At 51.3% G+C, this 13910-nt stretch overlaps 4 non-coding genes across 4 annotated transcripts; all 4 read left to right on the top strand.

The window, feature by feature from the left end:
• The first annotated feature begins 1604 nt into the window (after positions 1 to 1604).
• On the top strand, positions 1605 to 1676 carry TRNAD-GUC (transfer RNA aspartic acid (anticodon GUC)). Its single transcript has one exon. It is a non-coding gene; the product is annotated as a tRNA-Asp (tRNA).
• A 2865-nt stretch (positions 1677 to 4541) lies between these two features.
• Positions 4542 to 4613, top strand: TRNAD-GUC (transfer RNA aspartic acid (anticodon GUC)). Its single transcript has one exon. It is a non-coding gene; the product is annotated as a tRNA-Asp (tRNA).
• A 5720-nt stretch (positions 4614 to 10333) lies between these two features.
• Positions 10334 to 10405, top strand: TRNAD-GUC (transfer RNA aspartic acid (anticodon GUC)). Its single transcript has one exon. It is a non-coding gene; the product is annotated as a tRNA-Asp (tRNA).
• A 2865-nt stretch (positions 10406 to 13270) lies between these two features.
• TRNAD-GUC (transfer RNA aspartic acid (anticodon GUC)) lies at positions 13271 to 13342 on the top strand. The gene has a single exon. It is a non-coding gene; the product is annotated as a tRNA-Asp (tRNA).
• The last annotated feature ends 568 nt before the right edge of the window (positions 13343 to 13910 follow it).

Genomic DNA, 13910 nt, shown 5'->3' with positions numbered 1-13910 from the left:
CCTTAAACTGAGTTTTAAGCCTGGTGCCGATAAAAAGAAAGAAATTAGCCTTAGATCGGGCAAGCCGTTTGACGGGGGAAAATGAGACCCCCTAGGCCAGCTAGGTGGTCGCTGGATGCTGTGCAGACATCAGCAGCTGTTCATTTCATGCCCTCACGTCTCCTCGTTAGTATAGTGGTCAGCCGGGGTTCAATTCCCCGACGGGGAGGTTAAACCTTTTCTGGATTTTTTTTAGTTCTTGACAAATATTCTTGAAGATTAGGCTGAGTCAAGTAGGGAATGGGTGCCAAGAACTGACTCTTTAAGAAAAAAGCACCGGCAACGCTAGTCATCGTACAATATTTGTGCACAATTGCTTACATTAGGCGGCCGGTCCACTTTATTGAGTCCCCCTCAGCACCATTTAGTGCTCCTGTTGTCTGCGAAGTCCAAATTGTAACCCTGAATCAGTTCCTCTTCTGACCCTTTGTATCATGTTACATGACGAGTAATGATCACCTGTTAGCTTTATCCCTAATTATAACTCTCACTCTTTCCCTGCATCTAACCCTAGCTCTAATCCCATCATTAACCTCGGTCCGGGCACACGCGTGAACCCCTACTCTCATCTCAGCCTCTCCTGGTGATACATCACACCTGGGATCGTTTGCTCCCTGTGGGCTGTGGGAAATTTGCTACCAGCACGCCCTGGAAGTGGGGCTCATTCCGCTGCAACGGGAGGTCTTCCCAGGACGCGTCACAGCTCAACGCAAGAGCTCCTGGGTTTCGAAGGGTCTTGCAGCAAGCCTTCACAAAGCAGCAGGGAGCGCCGTTCCAGATGGGAAACTTGAGACTGGATGTCCAGAAAAGCAAGACGTCAGAAGCGAAACCTTTTTCCTGCAGGGTGTGGCATACCATCCGCTTGCTCATTGCGACAGAGGTGGCACTAATGAAGGAAGAGGTCAACGTTACGTTCTTCTTTAAAATGCAAGGCCAGGAAAAGTGGCAGCGGTGGGATTTGAACTCACGCCTCCGAAGAGACTGGAGCCTTAATCCAGCGCCTTAGACCGCTCGGCCACGCTACCTCCCTGCTAGTCGCCGAAAGCGGAACTTGACCCGTTGCCCGGCCCGCTTTAGTGCTTTGCCTTTTCTCCTTGGAAAGTCTGGAGACAGGCAGTGGAAGGGCAGGCAAACTGTCAGGTGCGCAGAGGAGGGGAGACCATGAGGCAAGGTGGGAGATGGGGGCAAGAAGTGAGAAAAAAACTAATCGCAAGCTAGGGCAGGATTCGGAAAGTGAAGCCGAAAAGGGGCTTAGCATGCAGCCCAGGGGTTTCTTTGACTGTCCTAAGCCCACAGGGACTTTGCCGTCCTCAGCTCATGAGACTTGAGATGGGTAGCTTGATTTGCTGAGGAAATGCGGGATGACAGATTCAACTCTGGAGTCAAACATAGCCCGGAACTATCGCCTTAAACTGAGTTTTAAGCCTGGTGCCGATAAAAAGAAAGAAATTAGCCTTAGATCGGGCAAGCCGTTTGACGGGGGAAAATGAGACCCCCTAGGCCAGCTAGGTGGTCGCTGGATGCTGTGCAGACATCAGCAGCTGTTCATTTCATGCCCTCACGTCTCCTCGTTAGTATAGTGGTCAGTATCCCCGCCTGTCACGCGGGAGACCGGGGTTCAATTCCCCGACGGGGAGGTTAAACCTTTTCTGGATTTTTTTTAGTTCTTGACAAATATTCTTGAAGATTAGGCTGAGTCAAGTAGGGAATGGGTGCCAAGAACTGACTCTTTAAGAAAAAAGCACCGGCAACGCTAGTCATCGTACAATATTTGTGCACAATTGCTTACATTAGGCGGCCGGTCCACTTTATTGAGTCCCCCTCAGCACCATTTAGTGCTCCTGTTGTCTGCGAAGTCCAAATTGTAACCCTGAATCAGTTCCTCTTCTGACCCTTTGTATCATGTTACATGACGAGTAATGATCACCTGTTAGCTTTATCCCTAATTATAACTCTCACTCTTTCCCTGCATCTAACCCTAGCTCTAATCCCATCATTAACCTCGGTCCGGGCACACGCGTGAACCCCTACTCTCATCTCAGCCTCTCCTGGTGATACATCACACCTGGGATCGTTTGCTCCCTGTGGGCTGTGGGAAATTTGCTACCAGCACGCCCTGGAAGTGGGGCTCATTCCGCTGCAACGGGAGGTCTTCCCAGGACGCGTCACAGCTCAACGCAAGAGCTCCTGGGTTTCGAAGGCTCTTGCAGCAAGCCTTCACAAAGCAGCAGGGAGCGCCGTTCCAGATGGGAAACTTGAGACTGGATGTCCAGAAAAGCAAGACGTCAGAAGCGAAACCTTTTTCCTGCAGGGTGTGGCATACCATCCGCTTGCTCATTGCGACAGAGGTGGCACTAATGAAGGAAGAGGTCAACGTTACGTTCTTCTTTAAAATGCAAGGCCAGGAAAAGTGGCAGCGGTGGGATTTGAACCCACGCCTCCGAAGAGACTGGAGCCTTAATCCAGCGCCTTAGACCGCTCGGCCACGCTACCTCCCTGCTAGTCGCCGAAAGCGGAACTTGACCCGTTGCCCGGCCCGCTTTAGTGCTTTGCCTTTTCTCCTTGGAAAGTCTGGAGACAGGCAGTGGAAGGGCAGGCAAACTGTCAGGTGCGCAGAGGAGGGGAGACCATGAGGCAAGGTGGGAGATGGGGACAAGAAGTGAGAAAAAAACTAATCGCAAGCTAGGGCAGGATTCGGAAAGTGAAGCCGAAAAGGGGCTTAGCATGCAGCCCAGGGGTTTCTTTGACTGTCCTAAGCCCACAGGGACTTTGCCGTCCTCAGCTCATGAGACTTGAGATGGGTAGCTTGATTTGCTGAGGAAATGCGGGATGACAGATTCAACTCTGGAGTCAAACATAGCCCGGAACTATCGCCTTAAACTGAGTTTTAAGCCTGGTGCCGATAAAAAGAAAGAAATTAGCCTTAGATCGGGCAAGCCGTTTGACGGGGGAAAATGAGACCCCCTAGGCCAGCTAGGTGGTCGCTGGATGCTGTGCAGACATCAGCAGCTGTTCATTTCATGCCCTCACGTCTCCTCGTTAGTATAGTGGTCAGTATCCCCGCCTGTCACGCGGGAGACCGGGGCTCAATTCCCCGACGGGGAGGTTAAACCTTTTCTGGATTTTTTTTAGTTCTTGACAAATATTCTTGAAGATTAGGCTGAGTCAAGTAGGGAATGGGTGCCAAGAACTGACTCTTTAAGAAAAAAGCACCGGCAACGCTAGTCATCGTACAATATTTGTGCACAATTGCTTACATTAGGCGGCCGGTCCACTTTATTGAGTCCCCCTCAGCACCATTTAGTGCTCCTGTTGTCTGCGAAGTCCAAATTGTAACCCTGAATCAGTTCCTCTTCTGACCCTTTGTATCATGTTACATGACGAGTAATGATCACCTGTTAGCTTTATCCCTAATTATAACTCTCACTCTTTCCCTGCATCTAACCCTAGCTCTAATCCCATCATTAACCTCGGTCCGGGCACACGCGTGAACCCCTACTCTCATCTCAGCCTCTCCTGGTGATACATCACACCTGGGATCGTTTGCTCCCTGTGGGCTGTGGGAAATTTGCTACCAGCACGCCCTGGAAGTGGGGCTCATTCCGCTGCAACGGGAGGTCTTCCCAGGACGCGTCACAGCTCAACGCAAGAGCTCCTGGGTTTCGAAGGCTCTTGCAGCAAGCCTTCACAAAGCAGCAGGGAGCGCCGTTCCAGATGGGAAACTTGAGACTGGATGTCCAGAAAAGCAAGACGTCAGAAGCGAAACCTTTTTCCTGCAGGGTGTGGCATACCATCCGCTTGCTCATTGCGACAGAGGTGGCACTAATGAAGGAAGAGGTCAACGTTACGTTCTTCTTTAAAATGCAAGGCCAGGAAAAGTGGCAGCGGTGGGATTTGAACCCACGCCTCCGAAGAGACTGGAGCCTTAATCCAGCGCCTTAGACCGCTCGGCCACGCTACCTCCCTGCTAGTCGCCGAAAGCGGAACTTGACCCGTTGCCCGGCCCGCTTTAGTGCTTTGCCTTTTCTCCTTGGAAAGTCTGGAGACAGGCAGTGGAAGGGCAGGCAAACTGTCAGGTGCGCAGAGGAGGGGAGACCATGAGGCAAGGTGGGAGATGGGGGCAAGAAGTGAGAAAAAAACTAATCGCAAGCTAGGGCAGGATTCGGAAAGTGAAGCCGAAAAGGGGCTTAGCATGCAGCCCAGGGGTTTCTTTGACTGTCCTAAGCCCACAGGGACTTTGCCGTCCTCAGCTCATGAGACTTGATATGGGTAGCTTGATTTGCTGAGGAAATGCGGGATGACAGATTCAACTCTGGAGTCAAACATAGCCCGGAACTATCGCCTTAAACTGAGTTTTAAGCCTGGTGCCGATAAAAAGAAAGAAATTAGCCTTAGATCGGGCAAGCCGTTTGACGGGGGAAAATGAGACCCCCCTAGGCCAGCTAGGTGGTCGCTGGATGCTGTGCAGACATCAGCAGCTGTTCATTTCATGCCCTCACGTCTCCTCGTTAGTATAGTGGTCAGTATCCCCGCCTGTCACGCGGGAGACCGGGGTTCAATTCCCCGACGGGGAGGTTAAACCTTTTCTGGATTTTTTTTAGTTCTTGACAAATATTCTTGAAGATTAGGCTGAGTCAAGTAGGGAATGGGTGCCAAGAACTGACTCTTTAAGAAAAAAGCACCGGCAACGCTAGTCATCGTACAATATTTGTGCACAATTGCTTACATTAGGCGGCCGGTCCACTTTATTGAGTCCCCCTCAGCACCATTTAGTGCTCCTGTTGTCTGCGAAGTCCAAATTGTAACCCTGAATCAGTTCCTCTTCTGACCCTTTGTATCATGTTACATGACGAGTAATGATCACCTGTTAGCTTTATCCCTAATTATAACTCTCACTCTTTCCCTGCATCTAACCCTAGCTCTAATCCCATCATTAACCTCGGTCCGGGCACACGCGTGAACCCTTACTCTCATCTCAGCCTCTCCTGGTGATACATCACACCTGGGATCGTTTGCTCCCTGTGGGCTGTGGGAAATTTGCTACCAGCACGCCCTGGAAGTGGGGCTCATTCCGCTGCAACGGGAGGTCTTCCCAGGACGCGTCACAGCTCAACGCAAGAGCTCCTGGGTTTCGAAGGCTCTTGCAGCAAGCCTTCACAAAGCAGCAGGGAGCGCCGTTCCAGATGGGAAACTTGAGACTGGATGTCCAGAAAAGCAAGACGTCAGAAGCGAAACCTTTTTCCTGCAGGGTGTGGCATACCATCCGCTTGCTCATTGCGACAGAGGTGGCACTAATGAAGGAAGAGGTCAACGTTACGTTCTTCTTTAAAATGCAAGGCCAGGAAAAGTGGCAGCGGTGGGATTTGAACCCACGCCTCCGAAGAGACTGGAGCCTTAATCCAGCGCCTTAGACCGCTCGGCCACGCTACCTCCCTGCTAGTCGCCGAAAGCGGAACTTGACCCGTTGCCCGGCCCGCTTTAGTGCTTTGCCTTTTCTCCTTGGAAAGTCTGGAGACAGGCAGTGGAAGGGCAGGCAAACTGTCAGGTGCGCAGAGGAGGGGAGACCATGAGGCAAGGTGGGAGATGGGGGCAAGAAGTGAGAAAAAAACTAATCGCAAGCTAGGGCAGGATTCGGAAAGTGAAGCCGAAAAGGGGCTTAGCATGCAGCCCAGGGGTTTCTTTGACTGTCCTAAGCCCACAGGGACTTTGCCGTCCTCAGCTCATGAGACTTGAGATGGGTAGCTTGATTTGCTGAGGAAATGCGGGATGACAGATTCAACTCTGGAGTCAAACATAGCCCGGAACTATCGCCTTAAACTGAGTTTTAAGCCTGGTGCCGATAAAAAGAAAGAAATTAGCCTTAGATCGGGCAAGCCGTTTGACGGGGGAAAATGAGACCCCCTAGGCCAGCTAGGTGGTCGCTGGATGCTGTGCAGACATCAGCAGCTGTTCATTTCATGCCCTCACGTCTCCTCGTTAGTATAATGGTCAGTATCCCCGCCTGTCACGCGGGAGACCGGGGTTCAATTCCCCGACGGGGAGGTTAAACCTTTTCTGGATTTTTTTTAGTTCTTGACAAATATTCTTGAAGATTAGGCTGAGTCAAGTAGGGAATGGGTGCCAAGAACTGACTCTTTAAGAAAAAAGCACCGGCAACGCTAGTCATCGTACAATATTTGTGCACAATTGCTTACATTAGGCGGCCGGTCCACTTTATTGAGTCCCCCTCAGCACCATTTAGTGCTCCTGTTGTCTGCGAAGTCCAAATTGTAACCCTGAATCAGTTCCTCTTCTGACCCTTTGTATCATGTTACATGACGAGTAATGATCACCTGTTAGCTTTATCCCTAATTATAACTCTCACTCTTTCCCTGCATCTAACCCTAGCTCTAATCCCATCATTAACCTCGGTCCGGGCACACGCGTGAACCCCTACTCTCATCTCAGCCTCTCCTGGTGATACATCACACCTGGGATCGTTTGCTCCCTGTGGGCTGTGGGAAATTTGCTACCAGCACGCCCTGGAAGTGGGGCTCATTCCGCTGCAACGGGAGGTCTTCCCAGGACGCGTCACAGCTCAACGCAAGAGCTCCTGGGTTTCGAAGGCTCTTGCAGCAAGCCTTCACAAAGCAGCAGGGAGCGCCGTTCCAGATGGGAAACTTGAGACTGGATGTCCAGAAAAGCAAGACGTCAGAAGCGAAACCTTTTTCCTGCAGGGTGTGGCATACCATCCGCTTGCTCATTGCGACAGAGGTGGCACTAATGAAGGAAGAGGTCAACGTTACGTTCTTCTTTAAAATGCAAGGCCAGGAAAAGTGGCAGCGGTGGGATTTGAACCCACGCCTCCGAAGAGACTGGAGCCTTAATCCAGCGCCTTAGACCGCTCGGCCACGCTACCTCCCTGCTAGTCGCCGAAAGCGGAACTTGACCCGTTGCCCGGCCCGCTTCAGTGGAAGGGCAGGCAAACTGTCAGGTGCGCAGAGGAGGGGAGACCATGAGGCAAGGTGGGAGATGGGGGCAAGAAGTGAGAAAAAAACTAATCGCAAGCTAGGGCAGGATTCGGAAAGTGAAGCCGAAAAGGGGCTTAGCATGCAGCCCAGGGGTTTCTTTGACTGTCCTAAGCCCACAGGGACTTTGCCGTCCTCAGCTCATGAGACTTGAGATGGGTAGCTTGATTTGCTGAGGAAATGCGGGATGACAGATTCAACTCTGGAGTCAAACATAGCCCGGAACTATCGCCTTAAACTGAGTTTTAAGCCTGGTGCCGATAAAAAGAAAGAAATTAGCCTTAGATCGGGCAAGCCGTTTGACGGGGGAAAATGAGACCCCCTAGGCCATCTAGGTGGTCGCTGGATGCTGTGCAGACATCAGCAGCTGTTCATTTCATGCCCTCACGTCTCCTCGTTAGTATAGTGGTCAGTATCCCCGCCTGTCACGCGGGAGACCGGGGGGAGGTTAAACCTTTTCTGGATTTTTTTTAGTTCTTGACAAATATTCTTGAAGATTAGGCTGAGTCAAGTAGGGAATGGGTGCCAAGAACTGACTCTTTAAGAAAAAAGCACCGGCAACGCTAGTCATCGTACAATATTTGTGCACAATTGCTTACATTAGGCGGCCGGTCCACTTTATTGAGTCCCCCTCAGCACCATTTAGTGCTCCTGTTGTCTGCGAAGTCCAAATTGTAACCCTGAATCAGTTCCTCTTCTGACCCTTTGTATCATGTTACATGACGAGTAATGATCACCTGTTAGCTTTATCCCTAATTATAACTCTCACTCTTTCCCTGCATCTAACCCTAGCTCTAATCCCATCATTAACCTCGGTCCGGCAACACGCGTGAACCCCTACTCTCATCTCAGCCTCTCCTGGTGATACATCACACCTGGGATCGTTTGCTCCCTGTGGGCTGTGGGAAATTTGCTACCAGCACGCCCTGGAAGTGGGGCTCATTCCGCTGCAACGGGAGGTCTTCCCAGGACGCGTCACAGCTCAACGCAAGAGCTCCTGGGTTTCGAAGGCTCTTGCAGCAAGCCTTCACAAAGCAGCAGGGAGCGCCGTTCCAGATGGGAAACTTGAGACTGGATGTCCAGAAAAGCAAGACGTCAGAAGCGAAACCTTTTTCCTGCAGGGTGTGGCATACCATCCGCTTGCTCATTGCGACAGAGGTGGCACTAATGAAGGAAGAGGTCAACGTTACGTTCTTCTTTAAAATGCAAGGCCAGGAAAAGTGGCAGCGGTGGGATTTGAACCCACGCCTCCGAAGAGACTGGAGCCTTAATCCAGCGCCTTAGACCGCTCGGCCACGCTACCTCCCTGCTAGTCGCCGAAAGCGGAACTTGACCCGTTGCCCGGCCCGCTTTAGTGCTTTGCCTTTTCTCCTTGGAAAGTCTGGAGACAGGCAGTGGAAGGGCAGGCAAACTGTCAGGTGCGCAGAGGAGGGGAGACCATGAGGCAAGGTGGGAGATGGGGGCAAGAAGTGAGAAAAAAACTAATCGCAAGCTAGGGCAGGATTCGGAAAGTGAAGCCGAAAAGGGGCTTAGCATGCAGCCCAGGGGTTTCTTTGACTGTCCTAAGCCCACAGGGACTTTGCCGTCCTCAGCTCATGAGACTTGAGATGGGTAGCTTGATTTGCTGAGGAAATGCGGGATGACAGATTCAACTCTGGAGTCAAACATAGCCCGGAACTATCGCCTTAAACTGAGTTTTAAGCCTGGTGCCGATAAAAAGAAAGAAATTAGCCTTAGATCGGGCAAGCCGTTTGACGGGGGAAAATGAGACCCCCTAGGCCAGCTAGGTGGTCGCTGGATGCTGTGCAGACATCAGCAGCTGTTCATTTCATGCCCTCACGTCTCCTCGTTAGTATAGTGGTCAGCCGGGGTTCAATTCCCCGACGGGGAGGTTAAACCTTTTCTGGATTTTTTTTAGTTCTTGACAAATATTCTTGAAGATTAGGCTGAGTCAAGTAGGGAATGGGTGCCAAGAACTGACTCTTTAAGAAAAAAGCACCGGCAACGCTAGTCATCGTACAATATTTGTGCACAATTGCTTACATTAGGCGGCCGGTCCACTTTATTGAGTCCCCCTCAGCACCATTTAGTGCTCCTGTTGTCTGCGAAGTCCAAATTGTAACCCTGAATCAGTTCCTCTTCTGACCCTTTGTATCATGTTACATGACGAGTAATGATCACCTGTTAGCTTTATCCCTAATTATAACTCTCACTCTTTCCCTGCATCTAACCCTAGCTCTAATCCCATCATTAACCTCGGTCCGGGCACACGCGTGAACCCCTACTCTCATCTCAGCCTCTCCTGGTGATACATCACACCTGGGATCGTTTGCTCCCTGTGGGCTGTGGGAAATTTGCTACCAGCACGCCCTGGAAGTGGGGCTCATTCCGCTGCAACGGGAGGTCTTCCCAGGACGCGTCACAGCTCAACGCAAGAGCTCCTGGGTTTCGAAGGGTCTTGCAGCAAGCCTTCACAAAGCAGCAGGGAGCGCCGTTCCAGATGGGAAACTTGAGACTGGATGTCCAGAAAAGCAAGACGTCAGAAGCGAAACCTTTTTCCTGCAGGGTGTGGCATACCATCCGCTTGCTCATTGCGACAGAGGTGGCACTAATGAAGGAAGAGGTCAACGTTACGTTCTTCTTTAAAATGCAAGGCCAGGAAAAGTGGCAGCGGTGGGATTTGAACTCACGCCTCCGAAGAGACTGGAGCCTTAATCCAGCGCCTTAGACCGCTCGGCCACGCTACCTCCCTGCTAGTCGCCGAAAGCGGAACTTGACCCGTTGCCCGGCCCGCTTTAGTGCTTTGCCTTTTCTCCTTGGAAAGTCTGGAGACAGGCAGTGGAAGGGCAGGCAAACTGTCAGGTGCGCAGAGGAGGGGAGACCATGAGGCAAGGTGGGAGATGGGGGCAAGAAGTGAGAAAAAAACTAATCGCAAGCTAGGGCAGGATTCGGAAAGTGAAGCCGAAAAGGGGCTTAGCATGCAGCCCAGGGGTTTCTTTGACTGTCCTAAGCCCACAGGGACTTTGCCGTCCTCAGCTCATGAGACTTGAGATGGGTAGCTTGATTTGCTGAGGAAATGCGGGATGACAGATTCAACTCTGGAGTCAAACATAGCCCGGAACTATCGCCTTAAACTGAGTTTTAAGCCTGGTGCCGATAAAAAGAAAGAAATTAGCCTTAGATCGGGCAAGCCGTTTGACGGGGGAAAATGAGACCCCCTAGGCCAGCTAGGTGGTCGCTGGATGCTGTGCAGACATCAGCAGCTGTTCATTTCATGCCCTCACGTCTCCTCGTTAGTATAGTGGTCAGTATCCCCGCCTGTCACGCGGGAGACCGGGGTTCAATTCCCCGACGGGGAGGTTAAACCTTTTCTGGATTTTTTTTAGTTCTTGACAAATATTCTTGAAGATTAGGCTGAGTCAAGTAGGGAATGGGTGCCAAGAACTGACTCTTTAAGAAAAAAGCACCGGCAACGCTAGTCATCGTACAATATTTGTGCACAATTGCTTACATTAGGCGGCCGGTCCACTTTATTGAGTCCCCCTCAGCACCATTTAGTGCTCCTGTTGTCTGCGAAGTCCAAATTGTAACCCTGAATCAGTTCCTCTTCTGACCCTTTGTATCATGTTACATGACGAGTAATGATCACCTGTTAGCTTTATCCCTAATTATAACTCTCACTCTTTCCCTGCATCTAACCCTAGCTCTAATCCCATCATTAACCTCGGTCCGGGCACACGCGTGAACCCCTACTCTCATCTCAGCCTCTCCTGGTGATACATCACACCTGGGATCGTTTGCTCCCTGTGGGCTGTGGGAAATTTGCTACCAGCACGCCCTGGAAGTGGGGCTCATTCCGCTGCAACGGGAGGTCTTCCCAGGACGCGTCACAGCTCAACGCAAGAGCTCCTGGGTTTCGAAGGCTCTTGCAGCAAGCCTTCACAAAGCAGCAGGGAGCGCCGTTCCAGATGGGAAACTTGAGACTGGATGTCCAGAAAAGCAAGACGTCAGAAGCGAAACCTTTTTCCTGCAGGGTGTGGCATACCATCCGCTTGCTCATTGCGACAGAGGTGGCACTAATGAAGGAAGAGGTCAACGTTACGTTCTTCTTTAAAATGCAAGGCCAGGAAAAGTGGCAGCGGTGGGATTTGAACCCACGCCTCCGAAGAGACTGGAGCCTTAATCCAGCGCCTTAGACCGCTCGGCCACGCTACCTCCCTGCTAGTCGCCGAAAGCGGAACTTGACCCGTTGCCCGGCCCGCTTTAGTGCTTTGCCTTTTCTCCTTGGAAAGTCTGGAGACAGGCAGTGGAAGGGCAGGCAAACTGTCAGGTGCGCAGAGGAGGGGAGACCATGAGGCAAGGTGGGAGATGGGGACAAGAAGTGAGAAAAAAACTAATCGCAAGCTAGGGCAGGATTCGGAAAGTGAAGCCGAAAAGGGGCTTAGCATGCAGCCCAGGGGTTTCTTTGACTGTCCTAAGCCCACAGGGACTTTGCCGTCCTCAGCTCATGAGACTTGAGATGGGTAGCTTGATTTGCTGAGGAAATGCGGGATGACAGATTCAACTCTGGAGTCAAACATAGCCCGGAACTATCGCCTTAAACTGAGTTTTAAGCCTGGTGCCGATAAAAAGAAAGAAATTAGCCTTAGATCGGGCAAGCCGTTTGACGGGGGAAAATGAGACCCCCTAGGCCAGCTAGGTGGTCGCTGGATGCTGTGCAGACATCAGCAGCTGTTCATTTCATGCCCTCACGTCTCCTCGTTAGTATAGTGGTCAGTATCCCCGCCTGTCACGCGGGAGACCGGGGCTCAATTCCCCGACGGGGAGGTTAAACCTTTTCTGGATTTTTTTTAGTTCTTGACAAATATTCTTGAAGATTAGGCTGAGTCAAGTAGGGAATGGGTGCCAAGAACTGACTCTTTAAGAAAAAAGCACCGGCAACGCTAGTCATCGTACAATATTTGTGCACAATTGCTTACATTAGGCGGCCGGTCCACTTTATTGAGTCCCCCTCAGCACCATTTAGTGCTCCTGTTGTCTGCGAAGTCCAAATTGTAACCCTGAATCAGTTCCTCTTCTGACCCTTTGTATCATGTTACATGACGAGTAATGATCACCTGTTAGCTTTATCCCTAATTATAACTCTCACTCTTTCCCTGCATCTAACCCTAGCTCTAATCCCATCATTAACCTCGGTCCGGGCACACGCGTGAACCCCTACTCTCATCTCAGCCTCTCCTGGTGATACATCACACCTGGGATCGTTTGCTCCCTGTGGGCTGTGGGAAATTTGCTACCAGCACGCCCTGGAAGTGGGGCTCATTCCGCTGCAACGGGAGGTCTTCCCAGGACGCGTCACAGCTCAACGCAAGAGCTCCTGGGTTTCGAAGGCTCTTGCAGCAAGCCTTCACAAAGCAGCAGGGAGCGCCGTTCCAGATGGGAAACTTGAGACTGGATGTCCAGAAAAGCAAGACGTCAGAAGCGAAACCTTTTTCCTGCAGGGTGTGGCATACCATCCGCTTGCTCATTGCGACAGAGGTGGCACTAATGAAGGAAGAGGTCAACGTTACGTTCTTCTTTAAAATGCAAGGCCAGGAAAAGTGGCAGCGGTGGGATTTGAACCCACGCCTCCGAAGAGACTGGAGCCTTAATCCAGCGCCTTAGACCGCTCGGCCACGCTACCTCCCTGCTAGTCGCCGAAAGCGGAACTTGACCCGTTGCCCGGCCCGCTTTAGTGCTTTGCCTTTTCTCCTTGGAAAGTCTGGAGACAGGCAGTGGAAGGGCAGGCAAACTGTCAGGTGCGCAGAGGAGGGGAGACCATGAGGCAAGGTGGGAGATGGGGGCAAGAAGTGAGAAAAAAACTAATCGCAAGCTAGGGCAGGATTCGGAAAGTGAAGCCGAAAAGGGGCTTAGCATGCAGCCCAGGGGTTTCTTTGACTGTCCTAAGCCCACAGGGACTTTGCCGTCCTCAGCTCATGAGACTTGATATGGGTAGCTTGATTTGCTGAGGAAATGCGGGATGACAGATTCAACTCTGGAGTCAAACATAGCCCGGAACTATCGCCTTAAACTGAGTTTTAAGCCTGGTGCCGATAAAAAGAAAGAAATTAGCCTTAGATCGGGCAAGCCGTTTGACGGGGGAAAATGAGACCCCCCTAGGCCAGCTAGGTGGTCGCTGGATGCTGTGCAGACATCAGCAGCTGTTCATTTCATGCCCTCACGTCTCCTCGTTAGTATAGTGGTCAGTATCCCCGCCTGTCACGCGGGAGACCGGGGTTCAATTCCCCGACGGGGAGGTTAAACCTTTTCTGGATTTTTTTTAGTTCTTGACAAATATTCTTGAAGATTAGGCTGAGTCAAGTAGGGAATGGGTGCCAAGAACTGACTCTTTAAGAAAAAAGCACCGGCAACGCTAGTCATCGTACAATATTTGTGCACAATTGCTTACATTAGGCGGCCGGTCCACTTTATTGAGTCCCCCTCAGCACCATTTAGTGCTCCTGTTGTCTGCGAAGTCCAAATTGTAACCCTGAATCAGTTCCTCTTCTGACCCTTTGTATCATGTTACATGACGAGTAATGATCACCTGTTAGCTTTATCCCTAATTATAACTCTCACTCTTTCCCTGCATCTAACCCTAGCTCTAATCCCATCATTAACCTCGGTCCGGGCACACGCGTGAACCCTTACTCTCATCTCAGCCTCTCCTGGTGATACATCACACCTGGGATCGTTTGCTCCCTGTGGGCTGTGGGAAATTTGCTACCAGCACGCCCTGGAAGTGGGGCTCATTCCGCTGCAACGGGAGGTCTTCCCAGGACGCGTCACAGCTCAACGCAAGAGCTCCTGGGTTTCGAAGGCTCT

Source organism: Ambystoma mexicanum, unplaced genomic scaffold (assembly GCF_040938575.1).
Source record: "Ambystoma mexicanum isolate Mex_15411 unplaced genomic scaffold, UKY_AmexF1_1 Mex_scaf20, whole genome shotgun sequence".
Taxonomy (NCBI): Eukaryota; Metazoa; Chordata; class Amphibia; order Caudata; family Ambystomatidae; genus Ambystoma; species Ambystoma mexicanum.
Note: the sequence above shows the minus strand (reverse complement) of the source record. Positions and strands in the feature narration are given on the sequence as shown.